At 38.9% G+C, this 13,769-nt stretch overlaps 1 long non-coding RNA gene across 1 annotated transcript in view; it reads right to left on the bottom strand.

The window, feature by feature from the left end:
• Positions 1–2,072: 2,072 nt before the first annotated feature.
• LOC144307212 (uncharacterized) overlaps positions 2,073–13,769 on the bottom strand; it is a 29,077-nt gene continuing 17,380 nt past the window's right edge. Inside the window, exon 3 of the long non-coding RNA XR_013374146.1 lies at positions 2,073–2,408. This is a non-coding gene — a long non-coding RNA (uncharacterized LOC144307212). The remainder of the gene's footprint in view (positions 2,409–13,769) is intronic.

Genomic DNA, 13,769 nt, shown 5'->3' with positions numbered 1-13,769 from the left:
ATAATGAGGTATTGCTGGCCTTTTGGGTTCTGACCTTTCTTGAATTGTGTCCAAGATCAGTCTGTCTCTAATTGGATCCCATTCAATATTCAGAGCTTATGGTGAGGTTGTGACATGTGTTTAAAAGTCAAAGGAAAAGCAGCCAGCCTAGTAACATTTTATCATTTTCATCATGTATAACTAGGAAGCAACTTCTTTTCAGGATGTGCAGCTATTTAAATCAATATATTCAACTAGAAAAGCTGAAATCATTATTGGACCTAGCTTAGAATCTAAAGAGAAAAATTCCTTCTCGTATCAAATAGCAGAAAGTTTGGTACAATTCAGGGACCAGGAATCTATGATGCAGGATCTTGTCCACTACCTATTTTTGAAACCAAGTTTAATTGGGAAACATGAAAGCCCATTCATTGACTCCATTCATAATACAATGGCAAAATTGAGTAGTAATCACAGAAAATATATAGTCCACAAAACCAAAACTACACAGTATCTGGTCCTTTGTGGAGAAAATTTGCAGAACCTTGGGTGAGCCATAGCTTGCTCTTCGAAATAGCATTACCTTGATTCTGGAACAGAGAAAGATATCCCTTAACAGACAAAACAATCTCTGAATGGTCATGGATGGAAATATATTTCCAGAGGTATGTGCATTATTCTGCCTAATAGAATCAATTCTCAGTATTCTCAGTATTTGCTTTCCCTCTGGTAGAAGCCTATTATGTTGCCATATCAGAGCCAGGGCAAAGTCATGAAGGCACTCAGTGTTGCATACTGTAAATAAAATTTAGCTCTACAATGGCTTTTGTTCAAAGAATATTTAAAAGCACTGTGGCTTGCTTTCATGGGTTTGTGTTTTTCTTCAAAACTAAGTAAAAATCTCATGAAATGATTTTCATTTACTTAGGAATTATCTGAAGATTGTGGAAAGGCCATCATGGTTTTCAATGATTTTTTTTTTTTTTTAATTTCAAGCAGTCCCTCCTGACTTCCTTTTTATTTTCAAAAGGGAACGTAAAAAGAATTAGACTCTAGCCCTCTCAACATAATTCCCTGAAGATTTAAATGATCAAGTTGACTCTCTTTTTGACTCAAGAACATTTTATGTGTCTCTCTATATTATCTGTTCATCTAAAAGAGACTGATGAAAAAAATGAATAAAATTCATGCTATTCCAGTTCAATAGTTTCTTTTCAGTTGTTTTTATTTTGCCTAACCAAGTCACTTGGCCTCAGTTACCCCGGTCATGGGAGCTTTGCTCGTACTGGATACCCTTCACTCTAATCCCCAAAGCCTCATATCCTGTTTTTCACTTTCTCTTGATTTTAGCAGATGTTGCCTATTAATGTGTCTGAGAGCTTGGGATGTTCCAATTATTGACTGAAGAAACAGGCTATTTTCACTCTGTGTGCTTCCCCACAGTTACTATCCATGTGTCACTTGCAAGAGTGTGACCATCAGGGTAAATCAATCACAAGTTAGAATATGTGGAATGACCAGGCCATGAAGATTCAGATTCTGGGGATCAGAAAGCAGAAATGCTAAAGTTGTCCCACCCATTTGACTATCACAACTTATAAACCCCCCACTTGTCTAAATTGATCCAGGCAAAGCTTCCTTGTTTTTTCAAAATCTGCCACTCCATCTGACCCTCCTTGTTTGGGTGTCAAACAGTATAAATCAAGAGCTGAGCTCTGAGCTCTGAATGTGTACTGAGTGTAGTCTGGTTGGGTGAATGTAAGTTCACTGGGAAAGCTGGTGGAAGCTGAAGCTAAAAAAGATGGAGTGAACCCTGTTCATCTTGTTAAAGCATTTGGTGCTCATTCTCAAGTCCACAGAGAGCCAGTAAAAATGTTTAACTAGTAAGAACAATCGGGTTCTGGAGCTCCATTCATTGCTCACTGGCCGATTGACTGGAGACATTTTTTTTATTGTTTTTTTTTTATTGGAGTTCAATTTGCCAACATTTAACATAACACCCAGTGCTCATCCTGCCAAGTGCCCCCCTCAGTGCCCATCACCCAGTCACCCCAACCCCCCGCCCACCTCCCCTTCCACTACCCCTTGTTCATTTCCCAGAGTTAGGTGTCTCTCATGTTTTGTCACCCTCACTGATATTTTCACTCATTTTCTCTCCTTTCTCTTTATTCCCTTTCAATAATTTTTATATTCCCCAAATGAACAAGACCATATAATGTTTGTCCTTCTCCGATTGACTTACTTCACTCAGCATTATACCCTCCAGTTCCATCCACGTCGAAGCAAATGGTGGGTATTTGTCGTTTCTAATGGCTGAGGAATATTCCATTGTATACATAGACCACATCTTCTTTATCCATTCATCTTTTTATGGACACCGAGGCTGATTGGAGACATTTGGTCAGTTTGTTTTCAAGTTTTACCAGCAGCTGAAGAAGGAAAGTAAAAACTACTTTGTGTAGCTCATAACATGGATCAGAGGAGTAAATGAGGTATGCTCGCAAAATGTATATAATGATAAGGTTTTACAATTATCGTATTCATCATAATGGCCCAAGTTATCTAATGAATTCAACTCACTGAAACTAGTTTAGCAGAGTAGACCCAGAATGCCTGGGCTTGAATCCTGGCGCTATTTACTATGTGGCTTACCTAAGCCTCAACTTTCTCTTTCAAAGAAACAAACATTATAATAAGAGGACCTACTTCACAACCTACTAAACAACAAAATATTTAGGGTGAGAATTAAATGTGATAATTCATGTAAAACGTTTATGACAAGGCTTGACACATGATAAGAGATAAGGGTTTTCTTTACCGACATCTTCATTAATAGCTCACAGTAGAAATATTAGGTGGGTGTGAGGAACAGACCTACTTTACCCCACATCACTAAGGGTTGTGTACAGAGTCCTGCAGGGAAGAAATTTTACCCAGTTTATAGGTGTCTTTTCTTAGATTGGTGCACAATGCACCTAGTAGCTGCTCAACAAACATTAGATCCTTCATCCAGTAGGCATTCAACAAACATGTGTTGAGGACCTAATTCATGCCATGCAGTGTGAAATATAACTGAGCAAGACAAACTAGAGTTTGGATTTTACTAGCCAAGCAACACACTGTGCTAAATTCAGGGTGCCGAAGGAGTTCACTGCAGAGCCACTTAATCCAGTCCAGCGAGACTGGAAAGGGCTTTTTAAAGGAAATAATGTCTAAGTCAAGACGGAGCAGGAAAAGGAATTGGCCACAAAAAAGCAACATGGGGCCGGAAGAATATTTCACCAGAGGCAACGAGATGTGGGAAGTCTCAGAGGTAAGAGAGATCATGGCAATCCATAGACTGAAAGAAAATTAACACGGCTGGAGAGTAGAATATTATGGGGAAATGTGGCAGAGGTATTGAGTGTAGGTTATGCATCTGGACATCATCCAAAGGCACCAGAACACAGAGGGTTTCAAACAACAGAGTATGATATAAGCATCTTTGCATTTGAAAAAAAATTGAAATAAATGAGCCTGTATGCATAGAGAGTGAAGTTGTTAAGCTGAGAGATAGTGACGACTTCTACTTTCAATCCTTACCAATCAGCCATTAAAGGTCAGTGGCAGGTAGGTTTGAGATAACCAAGGAAATGGGGACTGGTGAGGAAATGAAGATTAGCCACAGTTCCTATAAGTGGAGGAGGTCCTCATTCTTAGCTCTGAGTTTCAGTTGTGCTCAGTGATTAAGAACCATAGTGCTCCAACTTCTAACTACTGCACGTGATGAGGATAAAAAAAAAAAATTACATAAATGTATGTGCTTGCCATCCTGCCTATCTCCCACACCCTCACCTGCCTTTGAAGAAGAATAGATCCTTGCTTTTGTGTTCAGTTTTTATATCCTTCTGTGCTGCAAAGAATGCAGGAAAAAAGCTCCAGCATAAAAATTGAAAGGTACTGAGAGACCAAACTGATTTACCTAATAAATAATTGATCCAGAAAGAGGCAAGAAATATCACTGTGTTTCCCACAAAAGTTTGGGAAAGCTTGACATGGTTGCAGAGAGAGATTTCAGGGTGCAGTAAAGGGTAGGAGATATTAGGAATGAGATAAATGAGGAAAAGCATGTTAACAAGTTTTCCTTTCTTATAAATGATGTAACCGCATAGAAGTACAGTAAGATGTAAATTGTTTTTCAATTATTCTGAATGCAAGACAGGCATTTCTTTGATTGCAACACCATGCTAAAGTGGGGTCACAAGACTCCTAAGTTAGGTAAAGCTTACCTATATAATGAGGAGGCTTCCCCAAAATTTAGAGATCTATTTCCAAAAAAGGTCTGCTTAGAATTATCACTAAGAAGGAAAGATCAAAGGAAAAAAATAGCCGATTTTTTTACACATCCAAATGCATAGGATGTAAGGAATTTTGGCACACAGCGGTTTTTTTTTCCCTTCCAGTTTATGCTCGCTTAATAGTGTTTAATAAGAAAGGTCTTAGGAAAGATGAATGAAAAAGAAGCTCTAAAGAAAAAAGAAATGTAACCCTGGAATACCACTCTGAGCCGCTGTATAGGGAAGGGAAGAGAGTTGGTGGTATAATCATTATCTGCTCAGAACAGAGTAGGGACTTGTGTTCTTTTGCTGCTTAAAACATTTCACAAATGAATCAACCAAAGAGTGGAACCTAAATCAAACAATTTAACAGACAAGAATACGATATCTAAGACCACAGAAATGAGAGAAAAATACGGCTTTAATTGACAAAACTTTAGCTGTGATGTATCAGGGATCCAAAAGTATTTTCACCTTTTGTTATCAGAAAGCAATTATCCCAGGCACACAATTGTTCTGTTTGAGAGCCAGGAGTGTTTGGGAGTTTAAGAAAGCACAGAGCCCAAGGCATTTAAAGGCATAGGGTAAGAACAAGGCTTTTCTTTGCAAAATTATGCCTTTGAATCTAAAGTTTCAATTTACATTGTTTACATTGGAGGATGAAGGCTTGGGATGTTTTGTTATTTTCATTCTAAAAACAATAATGAGCTTGTCTCTGAACAAACATTTTATCTAGTCTGTTGTACAGGAAACAGAAAATTGGGTGTAATTGAGAACGTTGCATACAGCCTTCACACAGCCACCAAATGGCTAAAAGCCTGCATTTTCATTTTAGACCCAGAAAGGGGGAAATTTATGGGAAAAGGGAAATTGCCTGTGTATATTTGGATACTGGATCTTCATTCACCATCCACATTTATGGAAAAGCTGAGATATTCTATTTTTAAACCTTGACATTCAGCTCTAAAGGAAAATCAATTTTGAACGTGCATCATTGGAATAGAGTTTCTTCAATTTGTTCCATACGCTAAGAACTAATTACCAGCTCCGTGCTGTTTGGCAGCCCCTATCAGAATGCCACAGCAAGACACATACACTATTCTACAAATATCAAAACAATAGAGTGTGTGGTCTTACCTAATCAGCAGGATATGCCAATACATGAACACACAGGGAACTCTTTCTCCCCACAGTCCCCAAAGAAGGATGGAAAAATTAGGATCTAATCCCTGCATGATCACAACCCTGGAAACCAAGCGAGCTGTCAGAATGAAGAATGCTGGAGCCATTACCGATGACTTAATCCAGGCATCACCAAAAGGAGATACAGATGGTTATTAATCTGTATGTGCTAAAGACACACAATGCTTTCCCTCCCATCCCCTGCTGCCCACAAAAGAGAATCAGAATCAACAATAGGGTCATAGAGAGTTGTCATTTCAGTCCGCTTTTATTTGTGCAGTTGTGTACACATATATGTAAACTGAGTAAGGTAAGCTGCCCTTCCACAAATTTCCTAGACTATCAATGAGCACTCAAAAGCAGAAGTCCAAATTCCCAGTCCAGTGTTTACGCCTTTAGATTGTGGAGTTTCTTATGGCAACACCTCCAAAAAAGGGCTAGAGCAGTATTACACTATCATAAACCCAGTGTTACACCATGATAAGCCCCTATTAGAGTTCTACTACAGTTTAGAAGTGAGTTAAATCATTGCTTTGGTGGTCATTAAGCAATACAGGGGATCCCCTTCATACAAACACAGGTATTACTTTAAGCCCAATAGCAACTATACATGGATCATCTACTTGTCTGTTAGAAGCTGTGAAAGTGTACATCACCTCATAATCAAGCACTTGGCATTACTTTTTCACTTGGCATTTCGTAGACATTCTCAAAATATCACCATCCTGTCATACTGTACTAGGTGTGGATGAAGTAGGACCTGGGAGCATTTTAAGGAACCATTAAGTTCCGGGAACCTCTAGATTAACAGAGATACCACCCAGGAAAAGTTGGATTATTCTAAAGCCAGAGCATATTTATAAGTACCCGCCAAAGCCAAATGTAAATTCTAAGTCAGTGAGCCTAAACACGTTCTATAGTTCATAAATCTCTTAATAATTATCTTCCTGGACCTGGATCCCTCATGCAGTTAGAAAGGGCTTTCCATAATAGATGAGTTATGGAAAGTTACCCCATACAGTTCTCCATTTAGAATAATTTAAGGCTGAATTTTACAGTCTCTGCAAAATTGGGCCAGACTTACCGAAGATCACTAAAACAGGAATATTACTGCTCTATCTGTCATTTGGACCATATTTACATGAAGATACTAGGTGGAGCCTATAGTGGTGCTCTTCTCTCATTAAAAGACATCTTCATTACAGACATAAGAATGTAAGAAATACCACTTTAAGTTGGAGTCAAGATTCTTCCAGGAACACCACCACCATAGCACGTACAACGGGAGACAGGCGTTGTTTCTTCAAGCAATGATTGTGTGAGGATTGTATGCATACAAATTGAATATTTTAAGAATTACTCAAAACTATGAAATCTTGATTTGAAATGGAGTCATTCATTAAGAAACTGAAGTTCTGTTCTTCCTGGAACACTTATTCCAAGGCGAGAAATTTTCTGAGGTTGCAAATCAGGGCAGATGAACACTTTTCTGAGAAGTACTGGGGCAAATTGTCTTTATTTATATAATGCCTTTAAATATAATATCCTCCTCTGAATGACTACTCTGTGCAAATTCTTCTCCATTCCTGGAAAAATGATGCTAGGTGACAACACAGAATCACACTGGAAAGGACTATTTCCCTTGGATATATAGACACAGTCCTCAGTGATCATCAGTAAGAAAGTATTCATCTATCTTTCTGAAATAGCTCAGAGCTGTGACCGCAGAACTGAACAAATGGCCAGAAATTTTAAGTGTTATCACTATGTCCACCATGACGAGCTAAATATTGGAGTCAAATACTGGGATTAAACAATATCAAACGATAATTCCAAAGAGCCTCTTCAGCTTGTGCAGGATAGAAATTATAATGGATGATTCCAAACCTAAAACAACAAAATGTTCCAGTTGGTGAACCTAGAAATTATTGGCTTATAAAAAAAGATTACAGTTTTGGTCTATTACACTGAAAAGTCTGGGCCTGAGGGAAAAGAAAAGATAAAATGTATTTGTAACATAGGAAATGTAGTGTTTCTGTGACATAGCAAAATAGTTTCAACCTATCCTCAAACAGATGTCACTTTGCTAATAAACATGTCGCAACCAGATTGGCAAAGATAGGATGAGAAATCTCCTAATCTTGCCTGGTTTTATATGTTAAATTGTTCTCCTTCATAGAGAAGAACAGTGGATACAAAACCATGGGAATTCAGTTGGTGTTGGACATTTGCCTTGAGCACATTTTGCAAAGAAAAGCCGCTTGTGTATGGAAAAACAATAATCTAGTCAGGAGCAAGCCCCTGTGTGTTTTGCAATCAAAGGGATAGTTGCGGAGCTCTCACTTGCTTGCCAATGTTACAGGGAGTCTTTGAAAAGTTAAAACAGCAGAGATTATAAAGTCCATATGTTGGCTGACCTGTTTGTTCCTTGTCCTTTTTGGAAGAGCAATGGGAGTTAAAGGTAGGCAGAAGGGCGGGGAATAGGAGGTGGGTCACGGGTATTGGATTTACATTTGGTTGTTTTTCGTACTTCCATTAAATGAGAACTGATGGAATCCCTAGGATAATACTGGAAACATCTTTCTGGCACCTCTAAATAGGAGTCATTTGACTAAGAACTATCCCATGACACACGCATGAAATAGCAATAAGATCCAGGTACCCAAACATGAAGTACAGTAAAACCTTGAATATAAAGATTAATTAGAACTGGTTATAATAGAAATACGGCCATCAACCAGAGCAATATTTTGGGATCCTTCTTCTTCAGAGGGAAGAGGAGAAATCATTCATCCGCACAACTAAAGATCTGAAGGAATCATATATTAGGTGAGACAGAACAATGAAACACCTGTTCTCCAAAGATTGGCTTCACAAGACACAGATTATCCCTGAAGAGACACAGTATCAGATCTCTATTGCTGTATAACAAACCAAGGCCAAACTCAGTGGAGTAAAAAACAATATATTATTTCTCATGATCCTGGGGGTGGATGGGGCTACACTGGGCAGATCCTCTCGGCCTGGTAGATCTAAGGTCACTCATGTGGCTTCATTCATCTGGGCCATTAGCTGTGGCTGGAATGTCCGAATGGGCTCTCATGTTGCACAGCCTCCCGCCATATGGTCTCTCATTCAGTAGACTAGCCTGAGCTTCTTTCCAACATGGTGATTCGCTTCCAAGAGGAAGACTTGCAAGTTGACCAGCCCCACCATGCAAGCGCTTTACCAGTCTGTGCTTGTGCTGTGTTTGCTAACATCCCATAGGCCGAAGTGATTCACGTGGCTAAGCCCATGCTTTGTGGGAAGAGGTTACAGAAAGGCGTGAAGACTAGGAGGCACGATTCATTAGGACCACACATGTATAACAGTCTATAAGACTCATAGGGAATTTGCACCCTATTACGTCATATCACATTATTTATTTTATATTATATCAGTACCACATTATATTTGTGGTACTGCATTGACTGAGAAATTCAAAATCAAAATGTGACTTTATTAGGCTACAATAACTGGTTGGAAAAATCCTTATAACTCCTGGGAATTTTTGGTTTATCAAATATCAGTTTGACCTCATTCCCTCCCACCTCCACTAAGGTAATCTCCTCTTTTTACATCACTGAAGGCTGCATTTTGAAGAAAGGATACCAACCAATGGAGAAGATAAAATATCCAAATTATTTTATCATGTTTGTATTTTATTACTATGATTTAATTACTGGAATATGTACACTTGCTTCCATTTTCTAACCCATTTATGAAACCCAAAAGTCATTTGGGCCCCCTTGGCTGTTTTACAAACCAAGGCAGTCCCCATCCTGAGTTAGATCCCTACCTGAAACCAGGCCAAATGTTAATGCCTTAGTCAATTTTGGCACCAAAACACTATGTGCCAAAGTCAGACACTTGAGACTAATCATTTCCAACCAGCCTCTCATCTCTTCAGTCAATGAGAAACAACTTTGCCTCCACCTCATCCCTACCCTTTATCTTCTCAGTCTCTTCATTCTTCATTCCTTGGGCTTCCCCACTACTTACTCCCCACCCCCTATTGATTTACCACTGACATCACCCTCTGCTAACCACCTAACACCTCCTTGAGGTTGTAAATATAGCTTTAATAATCTCTTCACTGAATTCTATACCTACCTACCTCTCCGGTGGAGTACAAAAGGCTGAGATTTCCCTGCCTTCTCATTTCTGCTTTGAAATATCACTCTTCTACTCTCATGTAAAAGTTCACGTTTCTGTGAGATTTGAACCATTTGGCAAAGTCACTCTCAAACCCTGCAATGGCCATCTACAACTTGAATTAGAACTGGTTATAATAGAAATATAGACATCATTTCCAAAGTCTATTTCTCCAGTCACATCCTGTCCAGGCCCAAGACTTCAGACTTACAGTTACAACTCTGATGCTAGAAATCACCACCTGTTTATACCAAAGGCGTCTTAACCTCAATAGTTTGAAACCAGCCCCACCATCTTCCCTTATTTTTTTAAAGATTTTATTTTATTTATTTATTCATGAGAGGCATGGCACAGAGAGAGAGAGAGGCAGAGACACAGGCAGAGGGAGAAGCAGGCTCCATGCAGGGAGCCTGGCGTGGGACTCGATCCCGGGTCTCCAGGATCACGCCCTGGGCCAAAGGCAGGCGCTAAACCGCTGGGCCATTGGGGCTGCCCACCATCGTCCCTTAAATTTTTCCTTACTTCATTACTATCTGTATCAGTATCACTCATAATCAGGTAAGTTTAAAAAAAAAAAAACTCCCTGATTAAAAAATCAGGTAAGTCATCCTTGATGCTTTCTTCTTCTTTACTCTTTGTGTCCATCAGTCCTTGAATCCTATTGATTTCCAGTTGAAATATTTTTAGAATCTTCCTCCCTCTTTCCATCCATGACAACCTATTTCAGCCTTCAGCATCTTATCCACACTACTGATGCCATATCTTACCCAGCTTACCTGATTCCAATTTTGTTGTCCTTAAGTCCTTCCTTCCTCTGCACAGCCACCAGCATGAGAAATTGACAAATCCAATATTGTCATTACTTAACTTAAAAAACTTTGATGGGTCCCTATTCATTTCTTTTGCAAAGTGTTGAACATTTTCTGTGTGCCAGGCACTGTTCAAGTGCTGGGGGACAAGAGTGAATCAAATAGACCAAGTTTTAATCTTCTTAGAACCACATTCTGTGGGAAAATACAATAGCAAAGTAATTTTAGGATAGATGTGTAATATTATGCCAGGAAATGATAGGTGCTCTAAAAAAGGAAGAGGAAGAAGAAGAAGGAGAAGGAGGAGGAGGAGGAGGAGGAGGAGGAGAAGGAGAAGGAGAAGGAGAAGGAGAAGGAGAAGAAGAAAAGGTAAAGGAATAGAAGTTGTCAAGAAGTACCACTGAAGATAGCTTGTTCAGGGATGGACTTTCAGGGAAAGTAGCACAAGAAAGGGAGCCAAGGGGATACACAGGGGAAGAGTTCCCCACCAACTTCAGGATATAGTTTGAAACACCACACACAAGACAGTGTGCACTGACTTCCGCAACCTTTTCCCTCTCTTTACCATCTCTCACCTTCCACCAGCAACATGAAGCTGTCTTCAGTTCTCCATAGCCGCCATCCATTTCTTACTTTTATTCCTTTTCTCACATTTGCCCTCTGCCCAAGATATCCTCCCCATTGGTCTGTCCCTCCACTTCAAACTTTACCAGCTTCAGGCAGTTTTTCCTGATTGTCTCATCTACCTGCAGACACACACACACACGCGCGCGCGCGCACACCCCCCCTCCCAAACATCTGGAATTTACTTGTTATTGCCCTCATATTGTTTTATGTGATAATAACATTAGACAGTAATTTGCAACATGTGAGTTTAAGAATGCTGTAATTGAAAATATTAGTAAAGTTTTATTTCATGCAACCAAATTGAAATAATGCACATCATCAAATTTTTTAAGTCATTAGGAGTTGTTTCATTTGAGAGGCAGCACTGTGTATTTCTGCCATTAACAAACGGTAATGCCACTTTGACTAGTAAAGAGAAAGGGCTGCCATCTTTGGCCAATTGTATGAGGAAATGTGTCTTGAATTTTGTTTTTTGGTTTTTTGGGTTGTTTTGGATTTTTTGTGTGTCCCTATCAGATTTTTGCACTGTATTTTTAGTCCCTCCAAGTCGAAGTGCAATTTATCAATTAGGGGTCATTTTTCCCATAGCAGTATTCCCTGGAAACATAAGAAAAATGCCATTTTGTGAGGATGTTAGAGGAACAGAGCTAGGAAGTCAGCTGAAAGGTATAAAAGATATAATTGACCTACAACTAACTACAGGTTCCTATAATATAAAATTTTGTAAATTTTGATAAATGTATATGTATCCATCAAACCATCACCACATCAAGATAATGAATATATTTATCACCCCCAAATGTTTCCTCGTGCTCCTTCTGTACCTTCCCCCACACCATCTCTAGGAAAACACCCACATGCTTTCTGTTAAGATACATTAGTTTGTATTTTCTAAAATTGTGCATATATGAAATAATATACTATATACTTTTTTGGAGGAGGGAGGAAAGACTGGTTTCTTTCACTGAACGTAATTAGTTTCAGATTCCTCCGTGTTTTTGTGTGAACCAATAATTCATCCCTTTTTACTGCTGAACACCATTCCACTGTAAGGCTTTGCCACCATTTATTGATCCATTCACCCATTTGTTGTCCATTTGAGTTGTTTTAGTTGTGGGCTATTAATTTTGTTGCTGTTGTTACAGTTTTTACAGTATAGTCATTTGGAGCAATTTGACTTCATAACTCTCTAATTACTACTGCATTTCATAGCTGGAATACATCTGTAAAGAGAAACTTGCCCTCATCAGCATTTTGGTTACACTAAAATATACTTTGCACTCTAAGGAAAGTGCTTATGTTTGACTGCACTGAGCTTCAGATGAGAATATCTTCTTTCCCACAGGATCCGGTTGGTGATTTGGATTAGGACTCTAGAGCTGAGCTTTAATTCAGCTGAGCAACAGAAGCAAGAGGAGCAGGCTCCGGGACATCTCTGATCTCTGGCTGTGTACTGTAGTCCCTTGAATTCTCATGCCTTAAATTATGAAAGCTCATTTGGAAGGCATCCCTCACAATCTCATTTTATACACTTGTTTCCCCCCTAGTCTGTGAGGTCTTTGAGGATACAGATTGGGTCCCACAAAGCTGTATATCTACAGCATCTAACATAGTGCCAGACACATAGTAAGTTCCCCGTAACTGTTTTCTGAAGGAACAGAAATGCTGAGTTAAAATCTATTGCAAGACTGCCAAATCTGGTGTTAAAAGAGCTGAAGCTCTGATTCTCAATAACACATTAGCAACTAGGAGGAAGAGATTGAACTCATCTGGAAAAGGAGACAAATTTTGTGTCCATTCTGCCTCTGGCCCCATTCCTCATTTTACTTCCAAGTCCCTCTGTTGGTAGATTGCTATTTTGTTTTTGAGCTTATTAAGAATTTTTAAAAGCTAGCTATACTTTGAATTTAGGGATGGACAGCTGGAGATTAATTGTGATATTACTACTTGATGGCAGTTTAGATAGATAAATCAATAGATGATAGATCATTATATGATAGAGATGGAATCTAGTCAGACAGCTAGAACACATGTCTTCTTCCTTCCTGTCTCCTTGATAAACAGCCTATCCTCACACAGTGACTCATGGTTGACAGGGTGCCCCAAAGTATTATTGTGCAAGGGTCACTTGATGCAGAAAATTAATTGTGTCTAGAATAATTTGCTAACTTCACTGTATTCAGAATAATTTAAAAAACAACAACAATAAAAAGCCAACATGGGCATTGGAGGGAAGCAAAGCAGGATATGAATTAGCATCAGTCCCACCCATTGTAGGTGCCTTTGAGTACGACTTAACCTATCCGTCCTTCATTTTCTTTATCTATAAAATAGTAAAAAAACTTATGTTCAGATTTTTTGTGGGGATGATAAATGAAATATGTAAAATGCTTCATGTAGTGTTTAGTAAATGATAGCAACTATCTTGACAAAGCACAAAAAGCATGATTCTATACAGGACAGGGTTTGGAAGGCCAAGTCCTATGCTAGAGAAAGCCTAAGTTTTAGAGTCTGACAATTGGGATTCAAACTTTGATAATTTTTTATCTCTTTGTCACCATTGGTAACTTAATCTCACTGAACCTCAGGTTCTTCCTCTGTGAAATGGTAACAATAAGACACCCTATATGTTAGTTGAGAGAAGCAAATGAAATAATGTTTG

Source organism: Canis aureus, chromosome 38 (genome assembly GCF_053574225.1).
Source record: "Canis aureus isolate CA01 chromosome 38, VMU_Caureus_v.1.0, whole genome shotgun sequence".
Lineage (NCBI taxonomy): Eukaryota > Metazoa > Chordata > Mammalia > Carnivora > Canidae > Canis > Canis aureus.
Note: the sequence above shows the minus strand (reverse complement) of the source record. Positions and strands in the feature narration are given on the sequence as shown.